Source organism: Sminthopsis crassicaudata, chromosome 1 (genome assembly GCF_048593235.1).
Source record: "Sminthopsis crassicaudata isolate SCR6 chromosome 1, ASM4859323v1, whole genome shotgun sequence".
In the NCBI taxonomy this organism is placed as follows: domain Eukaryota; kingdom Metazoa; phylum Chordata; class Mammalia; order Dasyuromorphia; family Dasyuridae; genus Sminthopsis; species Sminthopsis crassicaudata.
In genome coordinates, this window is record NC_133617.1 from 432877132 (window position 1) to 432890990 (window position 13859).

Consider the following 13859-nt stretch of genomic DNA (forward strand, 5'->3'; position numbering starts at 1 on the left):
TCACAAAAACAATTGCTGAATTTGGAACTATGTCCAAAAGTCTATAAATCTGTGCATATCTTTTGATCCAGCAGTGCTATTATTGGATATATATTCCAAAGGAGTGCAAAAATGCTTTAAGTAGCTCCTTTTGTGGTGGCAAAGAATTGGAAATGAGTAAATGCCCATAAGTTGGGGAATAGCTAAATAAGCTATGTTATATGAAAATAATGAAATATTAATGTTCTATAAAAAATGATGAGCAAACTGATTTTAGACAGGCTTGGAAAGATTTATACAAACTGACATTAAACAAGATAAGCAGAACCAGGAATATATTGTACACAGTAACACCAAGACTGTGTGATGATCAACTATGAAAGATTTGGTTCTTCTCAGCGGTTCAGTGATCCAAGGCAATCCCAATAAACTTTAGATAGAAAATGTCATCTGCATCCAGAAAGAGAACTGTGATTGAATATAAACATGTTATGTTCACTTTTTTTTTCTCTCAAGATGAGTCATAAAGAAATAATTTGTGTATTAAAAAAGGTCTGTTCACTTAAAAAAAAAAAAAGAAAAAAGAAAACTATCCTACATGTATGTAGAAATAAAATACTATCAAAAATTAAAACAAAATTGGACAAAATGTAAAAGAAAAAATCTAGGCTAATTGTATGGATTTGAGATTTCATCAATATATAGAATGAAATCTATGTCCTTTATTCCTATGGGAGCTCTTGTCTACCTGTTACCATAACCTTCACAGCAGCACAGCTGGCCACCAACCAATTTGATATGTTGCAGTCTATTCATGCTACATCTCTTCATTGCTCTTGGGGAGACCCTCAATTTTAATTATTTGGAGATTGTGGCATTTCTTCGTGTCATACTGTTGTCATTCAGTCATTTTAATCATGTCCAACTCTTCAGGACCCCAACTGGGATTTTCTTGGACAAAGATAATGGAGTGGTTTGCCATTTTCTTCTTTGGCTCACTTTATTTTAAATATGATTTATTTAGGTGAGGTGGTTTTTTTTTGTTGTTGTTGTTTGTTTGTTTTTTGAGAAATAATTGGAGTTAAGTGACTTGTTCAGAGTCACCCTGCTAGTTAAGTGTAAGGGATCTGAGGCTAGATTTGAACTCAGGTCCTCCTAACTCCAAGGCAGTGCTCTATCCATTTCGCCATGTAACTGCCTACAGCTGAGGAATTGATGCAAAATAATTAAGTGATTTGCTCAGGATCACACAATTATTAAATTTCTGAGGCCATATTTGAACTCTCATCTTCCTGACTCCAGGTCAGTGCATTATCCATCACATTATTCCACTGTTCCTCAAACCCAGATTGCACTGCCATTTTTTTTTGATCTGTTTCTTGCTTTTCTGCCAATTTATCCTTTAATGCTTCAGGAAAATTTGTATTTAATTGGATCTCCAACCAAGTTTCCCATAAACCTGTTTTCACATTAGAATCTTGCCTCATAAGAAAGTGAGAAATGCTATTTGTGATCTTCCACCATCCTCCTCTATAAAAGCTTACAAATATATATTCTAAACTAGTGATACATTTAAGTGCCATATTCTTCCATTTGGCAATTGATAAATATAAGTAATGTTGGATATCTGTTTTTTAATCCATTTTCTACTCTTCATCATGGAGTTGCCTCGTGAATATAAAACAAATTCTAATTTTTATTCTTTTTTTTTTTTTTTTTTCTAATTTGATATTGACTTTGACTTCTGTTTAAAGATGGTGGTCAAAGTTTGCCAGAGGGGGAATCAATCACTTGCCTTTATTCTTTTTTTATTCATAAACAATGAGGAGTAATAACTTGTATCCAACTAATGTTTAAGGAGGATTCAACAAGGTGTTATCTGAAGCATCAAATAGACTACAAAGTTCTGAAAAAGTTATGTAAGAGAAAGTTGTAAAGTAAAAATGGAAAATTAATTTGGAAGATATACTAAAAATTTTTTTTAATTAAAAATATATATAGGAAGAAAGAATTTTCTTAAGATGAATCCAAGGTTTTTCAACTGGATGCTTAGTAAAAACCAATGCTTACAGAATTAGGAAATTCAGGAGAAGTTAATTTTAGAAAGAAGATAATGAATTTAATTTCAGATAAATTGAGTTGAAGTGGTAGCAGGTTGTCCAAATAGATATCTAGCATGTCCAACATGACTGATAAGGAAATATGTTTAAAATGATTGTATATGTATAACCTGTATCACATTGCTCGCGGTCTATGAGATGAGATGGAGGGGAAGGAGAAAAATTTGGAACACAAAATTTTGCAAAGATGAATACTGAAAATTATTTTTACATGTAATTGGAAAGGCAAAATACTATTAAAAAAACAACAACAACAACAACAACAAACTCCACAAGGAACTAAAGCTGGCCAAGAGTCTTAAGTTAAAAAGCTTACAGATGAGACATTCACATAGAAATTAAAATAAGATGTTCTAAAAATCTGTAATTCATAAGTTGTCCAATTATTAGCAGTAGATATTAGTACTTACAAAATTGGCCAGATCATGTGGCTTTCTTCAATAATTCAAATGATTCAGACCAGTTCCAATGATCTTGTGATGAAGAGAGGACTATGGGAACTGAGTGTGGTTCACAATATAGCATTTTCACTCTTTTTGTTTGTTCTTTGCTTGCATTTTATTTTCTCATTTTTTTCATGTTTGATTTGATTTTTCTTTTGCAGCATGATAATTGTATAACTATGTATGCATATATTAGATTTAACATATATTTCTACCATGTTTAACATATATTAGATTACTTGCCATCTAGGAAGGAGCTGGGGGAAGATGAGGGAGATTTGGAACAAGGTTTTGCAAGGGTTAATATTGAAAAATTATTCATGCATATGTTTTGAAAATAAAAAAAACTTAAATAAAAAAACATTGGCCAGATCTGAAAATGAAAGTTGTCATAAATAAAATATACATTCTTAAAAGAATACCTAAGATCTACTTTTTAAATACCATCCTAATCATACTGGGCATATCTTATGTTCATATCCACTCACAATACATAGCATAACAAGGAGAATATTTTTATGGCTTGTATTTTCAAATATTAATCACAGGAAACAAGATACCTTTCTACATATCTCCTTAACATAGTATAGTAAAAATTATAATTATCTATTCTGCAACTGAATAACAATGGATTTTAAACTTTTTTGATTTTAGCCAATTCTTGAGAATTGGAAAAGTTTATACTTACACTTCTGGTACAGTGGGAAGAGTCCTGAACTTGATGGCACAGGATACATGCCCGAATCCAGGGCTCTGCCACAGACTATCTGTATGACTTTGGCTAAATAACTTAACTCTATGGACTTCAGTGTCTTCATCCATAAAATGAATTTTTTTTTAACTAGCTGAACTAAGTCCTTTCCATCACTCAGTTATTTTAAGACCTTCAGTTGAGTGACAGACTGACTCATTCCCATGTCTCAGCCTTTGGTTCCATTACAACCTCACCAAATCTCACTGTCCTTTGTGTGGCCCACACTTTTGTTTCTTTGGAGTTTATGATTTCCCATGATTTAAAGCAATATAGGAACACCAAAACAATACTGGTATTTAAAAGAAAAGATTTTGTTTCATGGAGATGCTTGAAGTCATTAAAAATACTGGGCTGGTGTTACTACTGGGCTTATATCCCAAAGAGATTTTAAAGAAGGGAAAGGGACTGTATGGGCAAGATTTGTGGTAACCCTCTTTGTGATGGCCAGAAACTGGAAACTGAGTGGATGCCCGTCAATTGGAGATTGGCTGAATAAATTGTGGTATATGAATATTATGGAATATTATTGTTCTGTAAGAAATGACCAACAAGATGATTTCAGAAAGGCCTGGAGAGACTTCCATGAACTGATGCTGAGTGAAATGAGGAAGGACCAGGAGATCATTATACGCTTCAACAACAATACTATATGATGATCAATTCTGATGGACATGGCCCTCTTCAACAATGAGATGAACTAAATCAGTTCCATTTGTTTAATAATGAAGAGAACCAGTTACACTCAGTGAAAGAACTCTGGGGGATGACTATGAACCACTAAAAGGAATTTTGGATTTTGGATTTCCTTCACAGGCTAATTGTACACTACTTCAAAGTCCGATTCTTTTTGTACAGCAAAACAACTGTTTGGACATGTATACATATATTGTATTTAATTTATACTTTTTTTTTTTTAGATTGATAAAGGAGGTTTATTATGGGGTTTGGAAGTAATGTCTAGTTAGTAAAAGGTGAAGGTAGAGATAAAAGGCCATCAGAAAAGGATTCCAGTGGACAGAGATCCTTGGCATGTTAGGCGTAAGGCTGCCATGTTAGGAACCTCTGCCTAATTTATACTTTAACATATTTAATATATATTGGTCAACCTGCCATCTGGCGGGGGCAGAGGGGGAAGGAGGGGAAAAATTAGAATAAAAGGATTGACAATTGTCAATGTTATAAAATTATCCATGAATATATCTGGTAAATAAAAACTATTTAAAAAAAAATACTGGGCTGTTGCAAATAGCATCTAATGTTGTTTTTTTCCCTTCTGTTCAATTCAGAGCTAAAGTCATCATCGATCATCTAACCTTCCAACCTACAGATGCTAAAAAAAAAAAAAAAATAGCCCTTAGGCTATATGCATAGCATCATTACACCACTGGAATAAGACAACTTTTATCCCCTAGGTTTTTACAGTGGGTATAGTTACTCTGAATTCTTAAATGATTATCCATCTCACTTAGGAAATTCTGCAGTTTTCTGGTACTTGATAATGCAAGAGACATCTGCAAACGAATATCTGGAATACTTCAATGGACAATTTTATAATGTCATAAACTTGGAAAGTTAAGCAAAAATATTCATTCTTAGCTTTGTACTCTCTTGCTTACAGCTATTCTTCCTACAGGTCTTTTGTCTTACACTTCAATACTTTCAAGTTGATATGCATTAGACATAATTTTTATTATGTATACTTTAGAAATATACTTTAATATACTAAATATACTTTAGAAGTGTACGGCTTCATGAAGTAACAAACTCAGAAACTAAATTAATAAAAGCTGTGGCTTTATGATTTTTTTAAAATACTCTCTCTACTGCAATATGATTAAAGGTCTTTATAAACAGGAAGTTTGCTCTCTATATGCTATTTGCTGAACTTATGGCAAATGACAATATCAGATTATACTGCACTGAAATTAAGCGTGTTCTTATTGTGTAATTCTGAGCCAATTCCATAGGTGTGAATATTCCCTTTGGTTAATTTTTTACAAGCATCTGAAACAGGAAACAGTTAAAAAGTATTAACATCTAATAATAAAACAATAAAAACCTGACTAGTGTCTTTGATAAAGGTCAATTTGGACACCTCATTTTTTGGGGGAAAAAAATCTTGCCAAAACGTACTTTGTATTTCCATGCCTCCTTACCAACTGGGTATGCCAAACCTAACAACTTGATAACTCAGGAACAGTGAATCATTGTATTATGCTGCAATATAATGATACCTTTGATAACACATTATTTCTCTTCATACACTCTACAAAGTCATTCATGAACATAGATAGAATGTAACATAAACATGAAAAGAAGTAGGTCAGTCCGGTTGGAACATGGGATATGTGGGAAGAGTAATGGGCAATAAATCTAGAAGGGCAAGTTGGAACCAACTTGTTAAATGCTTTAAAAATGCCCCAGTCTTTGAAACTGGAAACGAGGTGGTTTCTTGAGTAGGGGAATTACACAATCGGACCTGTGCTTTAAGAATATCAATCTGGCAACTGGGTAGCAAACGGACTAGACAGAGATTTGAGGCAGAAGACATTCAAAAACTTGCAATAAACCTGGCAAACTGGAGTGGAGAAAAAGTCCAGTAGAGTGAGCTCTAGGCCTACAATAGGGAAGATTTAAGTTCAAATCTGTCCCCTAATATTTACAGCCTATGTAACGCTTAGGAAATTCTGCAGTTTTGTGTATTAAAATTTTGTTACTTATGTTCTGTTCAGTTCAGTTTCCTCAATTGCAAAATAGGAATATTAATAGCTCTTACCTCCCACAGTTGTTAGAGGACCAAAAGAAATATATGTAAAACATTTAGCATTCCTGAATAGAGTAGGTACTAAATAAAATGCTTGTTCCTTTTCTGCTAATCCCCACCCAAGAGGTTAATACAGGGCTTTTTTGCTTTTAAATTAATTGGTTATAAAAACTGAAAAAAAGAAGAGTAGCACTATTGAAGACAACCCTAAAGTTATGAAGCTAGATGATTGGAAGGTTAGGAAATGGGAACAGTTTAGGAAAAAATAATGAATTCCACTTTGGACATATTGGATTTCAGATATATATGAGAAATTATTTCCATACTCAGATATTTCCATACTCAATTGGAGATAAGGGGCCAAACATAAATAAATAGAAGTGACCTCAGCATAGAAATATCATTTGAACCCCAACTTGATGACCTTATAGAGAAAAATGGTATCTAAAGAGAAAAGGGCACCACAAAGCCTCAGACATGCAAGACAAGAGCTGTTTCAGCAGCAAAGTTTTTGAGGTTAAATGGAAAGAATATAAATAGTCAATTTAATAATAAACATTTGCTAAGTACTGAGAATCCTACAAGAAACCAAAAAGCAGTCTCCAACCTCAACAAAATAATACTGGAAGAAAAAAGACACATATACAATGAATACAAAGTAAGGCAAGATGAGAAATCAGGAAAGGTCTCTTTTAGAGACAAGTCCTGAACAAATTCTTGAAGTGAGCTAAGGATAGCAAGAAACACAGATGAGAAGAAAAAAAAAAAGGAGTATTCTGGGCAAGAGGAACAATGCAAGAGTTAATGACAGGACTGTAAAAATATAATATCTGAGGCAAGATAGTTTTCTGGAGAAAGAGGGAGAAAAATGTAAGGTGAGTTTTAAAGAGAAAAAGTCCCAGGGAAAAAAGGGACAGCCATATCAATTGTATATAATCTCCTCCCTAAAGAAACAAAAGAATTAGAAATTAACTTGTTTTTCCCTTTTGATAAAAAGTTGCTTAGTCAGTATAAGCACTTTAGATTTCAAAGGTTTCTAAAAACTGAAAGTCCTCAGGCTTTGCAAACTATATAGCTAATTTATCACTATCACCAAATTTTACCACATTATTCATTATGTTCTCTTCCTAGTCTATCTCCCTGATATGCTTCAAAAGTAACTATTAAATAAATGTCATTTAATCTCTGGTGCTTGAATATTTTTGTCTCCTGACTTGGCCTATACAAAATCTAGATCATCAGATTTATAAGAAATGTTCATTCAAATTAAATGAAATTCAACAATTTTATTACATGAATGTTAAGTGCCTGATTACTAAGGGAATTCTAAGTTTAAAGGCTGCTGAAATATAGAGATATAAAATGATAGAGCCAAAAATACCTGGATTCTAATCCCAATTTTGGTACTAGCCATGTGACAAGTGCAAGTCATTTAAATTCTCTAAACCTTGGCTATCAAAAGGGAATAACCTTTTTAAAAACCATTTCAGAGCCTTATTTTGAGGACAATACTTTAAGGAAGGCTATAGAAATGTAAACTATTTTTTGTCTGTAAGGCAATTGAGGTTGTGACTTGCTCAGGGTCTCACAGCTAGGAAGTAAGTGTTAGTGTCTCTGAATCCTAGTTTGAACTCAAGTCCTCTTTGCCTCCGGGGCTGGTACTCTATTCATTAATAGCCCCAATGTGAGCTTTTTTTAAAAAAAATTTTTAAAGCTTTTTATTTTCATGTATATTTCATGGATAATTTGTCAACATTGACCCCTTGTACAGCCTTGTGCTTCAGATTTTCCCCTCTCTTTCCCCCACCCCCTCCCCTAGATGTTTTTGTTTTTTGCTGAGGCAATTGGGGTTAAGTGACTTGCCCAGGATCACACAGGTAGCAAGTATTAAGTGTCTGAGGCCAGATTCGAACTCAGGTCTTCCCAACTTCAAGGCTGATGCCATCTAGCTATGCCATCTAGCTATCCCCCAATCCAATATATGTTAAACATGTTAAAACATGTTAAATCCAATATATGTGAATATATACAATTCTCTTGATGCACAAGAAAAATTAGATCAAAAAGGAAAGTAAATGAGTAAGAAAATAGAATGCAAGCGAGCAACAAAAAGTGAGACTGTTGAGATCCACACTCAGTTCCCACAGTCCTCTATCTGAGTGTAGATGGCTCTCTTCATCACAAGAACATTGAAATTGACATCAATCACTGTGGGAGTCATGTCCATCAGAATTGATCGTTGTAATATATTGATATTGCCGTGTACAATGATCTCCTGATTCTGCTCGTTTTGCTCAGCATCATCAGTTCATGGAAGTCTCAATAGGCCTTTCTAAAATCATCCTGCTGATTGTTTCTTATAAAACAATAATATTCCACAATATTCATATATTATAACTTCTTCAGCCATTCTCCAATTGAGGAGCATCCACTCAGTTTCCAGTTTCTGGCCACTACAAAGGGGGCTGCCACAAACGTTTTTGCACATGTGCGTCCCTTCCCCTCCTTTATGATCTCTTTGGGATACAAGCCCAGCAGAAACACTGCTATATTAAAAGGTATGCACAGTTTGCTAACTTTTTGAACATAGTTCCAAACTGTTCTCCAGAATGGCTGGATCTATAATATGAGAACATGTCTTTATGTCTCACCTTTTAGGAAGAAATTTTATAGCCTTCAATCTCTCAGATTCCCCTTGTAGAGTATACAGACCCATCTATGAATCAATAAATATTTATTAAAAAAAAAACTTTCTATGTGCCTGTCGATGTGCTAAGCTAAGCACTGAGGAAATATAAAAAGAGACAAAACTCAGTATGTACTCTTAAGAAGTTTATATAATGAGGGAGACTATGCAAAACTATACACAGGATAAAGAGGAAGTAATTTAACAGAGGGAATAAGGAGGAGTTGGAAAAAGTTACCGTAAAGATGGGATTTTAGCTAAGACTTAAGGGAAACCAGGAATTCTGCTCATTATAATGGATAGCAAGCCTACTAGATATTTATTAGATAACAACATTTTCCTTGATCAGAGAATATTTGACAGCTATAGTAACAGAAATGGGAATCCATTAATGCCCAAGAAGAGACTTTCAAAATTAAATGCTCTGACATCTGCCTTATTAGACAACAAACAAAAAAAAAGTCCCATGACGTAAGCATTTGGAAAACACACACAGAGACCCCAAAGGTTGGCTCCTAATCATCTAATGCAAACTGCAAAGCAGTGCGCAGAGAAAAATGCATTTCTGTCAATTTCACAACTGTTGCATGTGAAACGCTGATAAGGTTTCAGTTCAATTCAACATTTATTAAGATTGTAGGTGTGTAGCTAAGCATACTGATCTAACCCAAAATGTTGAGCATTTATAGCACAAATTTTTAAAAATTCCTTACTAAGAAAAGACCACATATTGTTACTTGCAAAGTATTGTGCAAAAAGCTACTGCTGTTTCTAGTGTTCTTGTAATGAAAAATAAATGTATGGAAAAAGAACTGATAGAGAAAAAGCAGTAAAATCATAATGTTGCATGTGCATTGTCTGAAGAAGTTGGCCCTCCCACTTTCTATAAATACAAAACAAGATAATTAAAGCTCAAATGATCAACATGTTCTAGGCTCTATTTTCCAAATTCAAATACACTTATAGTTTCGTGGTTTTTAAATTCTCCAAACTGAAAAACACACAATTCCCTTTCTCAGGAATGGTGACGGGGTTTTGGATTGCTACTTCAACTTTAAAGGTCAGAAACTCTTCCCAGATAATCCTGGTTTTTGATGGTGTGAGATAAAAGTGATCCTTTAAGAAGAAAGCCTCCAGGGGCACCTAGCTGGTGTAGAGCCCCAGCCGAGAAGTCTAGAGGACCCGAGCTCAAACCTGGCCTCAGGCACTTAACACTGCCTAGTTGTGCTAGACATTGGGTAAGTCACTTAACCGCAGGGGGAGAAAAAAAAAAAAAAAAAAAAAGATTAGAGCCTTCAAGCTCTGATTCCACTGATGGCTCCACTTAGTCTATAGTAAATAGAAGTTTCTGCGACTCAAAGGAACTAATTCTAATTAGATCAGGGGTTCTTAAGCTAGGATTCTGGAAGTTGTTTTTTTAAAAAATATTTTGTTAGCTGTGCTTCAATATTCTTTGTAATTCTCAGTATTTTGTACATTTTGAAGCATGATCTTAGAAGTATCCCTGGGCTGCACCACACTGCCAAAGTGGTCCAGAACAACACAAAAATGTTAAAATCTGAAGTCCGAATTTAAGAGTACTTATAACAATAATTGCCTTAGACCGTGGGAAAAAGCCAAGAAGAGAACCACATTAAATGATTTATGAATATTTCTGGAATGATTTGATTCCTTTGAGATTACAATCACTGCAGACTAGAGGTGTCATGGAAGGAATTCCAGGACGGGGTGGATTCAATATTCTAACTGAACTCAAGGCTGACCTCCAAAGCAGCAGCAACAACATCCTTAGGGTTACGACCCAGGGGCCTTCAGCCTCAGCGTTAGAAACCAGCCCCAAACTAGGCGAGGGCAGCACACGCCCTCCGGGTCTAGCTTTTAGTTGGGCCATTGGGAAAAGCAAGCGCTCAATCGGACCGGTCGGGGCCGTGACGTCAGCCCCCAAAGGGCGGGCCAATCGGCGCCCCGAGCCAGGGCTTTTTAATAACCCGGGCGAGGGGTCCCCGAAAGGGAAAGGCGAGTCTCACTCAGCTTGGTCAGCCCTCGCCTCACCCTCCGTAGCCCCACAAGACTTGCGCGGCACCCCGGGGGGCCTGACACTGCGGACGACTCCAGCGACGGCTAGTGGAGAGGGATAAGACCCCAGAACACATTCGAGGTGAACAGGTCCAACCACCTCTCCGCCAGGTGGGGCCTTCCTTATCCCCACGCCCTCTCTCCGGCCCACAGCGGGGGTTTCCGTTATCTTCTGAAGTCGTGCCCCGGAGAAATAGGCCTGCGGGGTTTCCTCACCCAGAGGCACGGCCCCGCAGCAAAGGGGGGGGAAGGGAGGGGAGAAACAGTGAAACGACATGAGGATACTGGGATTCGGGAGGCTGAGGAAAAAGCCCTCAGGCGCGGGCCTCCCACTGCCGCGATCCCCAAATGACGTTGTCCAGCCATCTCGGGGCCCGCCGGGAGCGAGGGATTCTCCGGCTGCCGTCCCCACCTCCCCCGCTGTCGCCCGCCTCCCGCCCTCCCTCATTCGCAATTCCCAGCGTCTTACCGCGCCGTGCTGGAGTCGGCCCCAAGCAGCCCACAGCATCCCCCCGGCGCCCGAGGCGGAGCTGCCCACCCCGACCCCCAGCCGCGGCGGCCGAGGCGGAAGACCTCACTTCCGGAAATAAAGTGCGGGCGTACTACGCCATTGGTGCGCCCCCCGCAGCAACCATAGAGCACGTTCGGAACGATTCCCACCGCCTTCACCATAGCATCTTCCCACTGGCTAGAGAGGCCAAGCTCCCCGGAATGGGGTGGAGTGGGGGAGGGGGCGGGGCGGGGGCTGGGAGGAGTGCTGAGAGGGGGTAGTTTACGCCTGCGCAATAAAGTTACTAGGTTCGGGCTCCTCATCCACCCGGCTTTCACACCTCCCCACCCCTCACCCCATCCACCCGCTCCCACTTTTTCAGTTATTTGAGCCTTAGGCTAGTGGACTCCTCCGGGCTATGAGATTTAGAGGCGGCGATGCAGATGGAGTTGTTTTTCTGTTACCTGAGCGCTTCTGGCCAGAGGACTGACTGAAAATCAGAAATCGGGCAGCTATTAAACCCACAATCAGGAAAAACAAACTTCCCTAATCCTGGCAAACAGGGGTTGTTTGTGTGCTCATCCCGCATTTATTAAATGACCCCTCTGGGCCAGGCACTATGCTAAAGGCTGGGGTGTGCAAAAAAAGACACACATTCCCTGACCCCAAAGCGCTGAGGGAGAGAGAACATGCTAACTATGTACCCACAAAAGATCCTGGATAACTTTTCCAACATTTTCCACATGCTTTGTGGAACAAAGCAAAAAATGTATGCCTTTCCAGAAAGGCTCTGCTTCACCTCCACGAACATTTATTAAGTACTTTGCAAGGCCTGGTTTTAAAAAATAGGCTATCTTTAACGGAACTGACTCTCGGTAGAAAAATGAAAACATTGCCAGATAATTACAGTACAGACAGGAATGTGGTAAATGCGTAGCAAATGTCTAGTAAGGAGAAATGATTCAAGATTGCTACTATCACATTTACCAGTGACTTATATGTCTTATGATCATAGCTAAAGCACCGGAATGGACCTCAAATTTCATGTAGACCAACTCTTTTTTATAAATGAGGTGGCTCAACAGATGGAGAACTACTAGACTAGGGATTGGGAAGTCCAGGGTCTAAATCCTGTCTCAGTCAGTTTAGTGGCTAGGTAATGCCGGGCAAACCAATTGATTTCTCTCTGCTTCAATTTCTTCATCTGGAAAATGAGGCAGTCGACTGAATATCTCCAAGGTCCCTTTCATCTCAGCTCGTTACCCAGGTAGCAAACATCAGAAATAGAATTTGAACTAAGATCTTCTACTTCCAGAACCAATATTTCTCCCACACTATATCCTCTTAGTATTTTCATATGTATTTATTTTTATTTTCACAGATTTCCTGAATAATATCATCTGGATGGACCTGGAAACTAATAGCTTATCAAATTTATTAATATGACGATAATGATTCAGTTCATGACAGTGCCATCAACAGCCCCAAGAATCACAATATCATTGCTGTATTCCAATTTAAAATATTTGTTCAAATGATTATTAAAACTGCAATAACCAATTTTTGTCCACTAGACTCTGTAAGTGGCTTATTTTTATGAATGGACTAGAGGACATATTCATAACACAACATGCAGGGTAGAGTGTGCTTTCTTTTCACTTTAGCAGTCCTTTACTCTTTTTCATATTTTATATAACTAATACACTTCGATCGAAAACTTAACGGAAGAGATGCTGTTTAACATAAACCGCTACTCCCCTCTAGTGGGCAATATGGTAAAACAGCTCTTCCTTTGTAGGATCTTAGGACAGTTGATCCCTAGATGTAAATATTAAGAGCATGAACTTCGGGGAAATGGCAGAATGAAGAGTTGAAAACTGAGTCAAGATGTTCATGAATCTTTCAAATCAAAATGAAATAAAAATGATTGCAATTCTCGCAAGAAAATTCCATTCTTCAACCCAATATTTGATAAGGAAGCTGAAGAAAAGCTCCAAATAAATAGTGCTCTTCTTCATTTTGTTCATCAAAATCATGTTGGTTTTGTTTTTAATTGTGAGATAATAAGAAACAAGAAAAGCATTCAAACCAATGGATGCAAAACATCACTAGAAGTAGCATCAGAAGAAACAAACAAAAAGTCCTTAACATATAATAATGGCTATTATTAGTAAACTTGGCCTTTATCACCACTATTATTTTATTATTTGGAATAGCACAAAATATTGGCTTTAGTAATAAGAGGAAAAAAGAAATTGAAAGAACGAGAATAGACAATGAGGAAGCCAAACAATTGTTATTTGTAGATGACATGATAGTATACTTAGAAAGTCCTATAGAGTACCAATTAAAAGTTTGCTTGAAATAATTAACAACTTTAGTGAAGTTTCAGGACATAGGATAAACTCACATAAATCATCAGTATTTTTTTATATGAACAACAAAAGCCCAGCAGCAAAAGATGGAAAGACAAATTCTATTTAAAATAACTGTAAACAACATAAAATTCTTAGGAGTCTACATGCCAAGATAAACTCAGGAACTGTA

The 13859-nt window shown here is 37.1% G+C and overlaps 1 protein-coding gene and 1 long non-coding RNA gene across 2 annotated transcripts in view; one reads left to right on the forward strand and one right to left on the reverse strand.

The window, feature by feature from the left end:
* The window catches only part of BFAR (bifunctional apoptosis regulator), a 35939-nt gene extending 24510 nt beyond the window's left edge, over positions 1-11429 (reverse strand). The window contains exon 1 of the mRNA XM_074280568.1: positions 11292-11429. The gene's annotated coding sequence lies outside the window, so the exon portion shown is untranslated. The remainder of the gene's footprint in view (positions 1-11291) is intronic.
* LOC141550188 (uncharacterized) lies at positions 10737-12872 on the forward strand. The gene is made up of 2 exons (XR_012484536.1): positions 10737-10933; positions 12694-12872. It is a non-coding gene; the product is annotated as an uncharacterized LOC141550188 (long non-coding RNA).
* Positions 12873-13859: the final 987 nt, after the last annotated feature.